General features: G+C 31.6%; 1 pseudogene; it reads left to right on the top strand.

The window, feature by feature from the left end:
* Positions 1–453: 453 nt before the first annotated feature.
* LOC122524556 lies at positions 454–1,083 on the top strand (annotated as a pseudogene).
* The last annotated feature ends 1,100 nt before the right edge of the window (positions 1,084–2,183 follow it).

Below are 2,183 nucleotides of genomic sequence, written 5' to 3'. Positions count from 1 at the left end.
TTTTCCAATTCTCTGTATTCTGGGTATACAGTAATTCCAGATTTTGAAGCAGCTGATTCCAAACATTCAATAGAAATGGTTCAAGCTAATTTGTCAGTTCATTCTCGAGAGATCTGGTTCGTTTTTTCGGGGATGGGATCACAATGGACCGGAATGGGTACTACAAATTTTATATTTAAATAATTAAAAAAATGTTACATCTCTCTCTCTCTCTCTCTCTCTCTCTCTCTCTCTCTTTCGTATATATTAAATGTAAGATTCTCTTTTAGGTGAATCACTAATGAAAATACCAATCTTTGCCGAAGCAATAAAAAAATGTGATGTAGTTTTAAGACCTCGAGGTTACAATATTGAGCATATTATATATTGAGCATATATATAAATCCAACAATATACGATAATATTATAAATTGCTTTCTGGGAATAGCAGCAATACAAGTAATAATATTTCTAATGTTTCCCCTTGAGCAGTGTATATTTTTTTTTTTTTTAAATGAATAATTTCGGATAATTGTTACGTAGATTGGTCTGGTAGATACTCTATATGCTGTTGGCGTGAAACCGAATTACATGATCGGGCATTCTGTTGGTGAACTGGGTTGTTCTTACGCAGATGGTTGCTTTACTGCTAAGGAAATGATTTTAAGCGCTCTTTCTCGTGGTTTGGCTTCAGTAGAAAGTGATTTGATACACGGAACGATGGCCGCAGTAGGTCTCGGTTACAAACAGTTGCGGCATTTCTGTCCTGAAGACATTGATATTGCTTGTTATAATGGACCCGACAGTTCTACCATAAGTGGACCTACCGAGTCCATAAAAGCTTTTGTAAAAGAATTACAGGTAATGCTTAGGAGATATTTTTTGATAGACATTAAAATATTAAAATTTTGAAACTATACTTTTTTTTCTTTAGAGTAAAGGAATATTTGCTAAAACCGTGCCGACTAGTAATATTGCTTTTCATAGTCGGTACATTTCTCCAGCTGGTCCAAAGTTGTTAGAATATTTAAAAAAAGTCATCTCTCAACAAAAAATCGCAGTAACCGTTGGCTATGCACGTCTATTCCGAAAAATGAGTGGCATTTAACGAAAGCTCACCTTTCTTCACCAGAATATCATACGAATAATCTCCTTTCTCCTGTCTTATTCGAAGAAATATTAACAATGTTACCAAAAAACGCTATAACGATTGAAATTTCTCCCCATGGACTTTTACAGGTTTATTTGTTAATTAATATTTGAATACAGTTTTTTTAAATTAAATAACCTAATACTTTCATTTATTAGGCAATTCTAAGAAAATCATTGGATATTGGTTGCATTAATTTATCATTAACAAAACGAGGCCATAAGGACAATGCAACTTTTATTTTATCCACATTAGGAAAGCTATAATCTGGAATTTCAAATTACGTCAGGAAAGTTCTATCCGAGGTGCTTTATCCTGTTTCTAGAGAAACTCTATCAATTTCTCCTCTTGTTCGATGGGAACACAGTTCTGATTGGTATGTACAAAATAGACTTTTTTCAAATGGATGCTATAAACATTATTGTGTATGTTTGACAGGCACGTGGAAAGTGGTAAATTTTGGGAAACTCAACAAATAGAAAAACTGGTAGATTTGGAATCAGATAAATACAAGTTTTTACGAAATTTTATATAAACGGCAAAGTTATGAATATGTACTCGAATTTAATTTAATACCGAATAAGACTAATAACTTTTTATACTCGAGAACATTATTATTCACAATAAATTACTAGAAGTACTAGAAATGTCAAAATTCATTTAATTATTATGATATAAAGGTATAAATAGCAATCCTATAAATATAATATTTTAAAACAATATTTGAAATAATGTAAATTTTCAGGTTCAGGAAAATTTGAAGTAAAAACTAAAGATGAAATTATGATAGCTTCTGGAACTATTCGCTTAGCAGAAACACAGAAGGAAGATATTCCAGAAATCATTTTACTAAAAGAAAAACGAAAATTTTAGACGAAGAAAATATTTACTCTAATCTACTTTTACATGGTTACCAGTATGAAGAATCTTACAATATTATTAGCGGACTTTCTACATCGTGTTCCAATGGAACGCTTAAATGGAGCAGAGACTGGAGGTTATTACTAGAAGGATTAGTTCAAGTCCATATTATCAGCAGTAGGAATAAAAATAT

This window comes from Polistes fuscatus, unplaced genomic scaffold (genome assembly GCF_010416935.1).
Source record: "Polistes fuscatus isolate 324 unplaced genomic scaffold, CU_Pfus_HIC Scaffold79, whole genome shotgun sequence".
NCBI classification, from domain to species: Eukaryota; Metazoa; Arthropoda; class Insecta; order Hymenoptera; family Vespidae; genus Polistes; species Polistes fuscatus.
The sequence above is the reverse complement of the archived record's forward strand: the minus strand, read 5'-3'. Positions and strand labels throughout refer to the sequence as shown.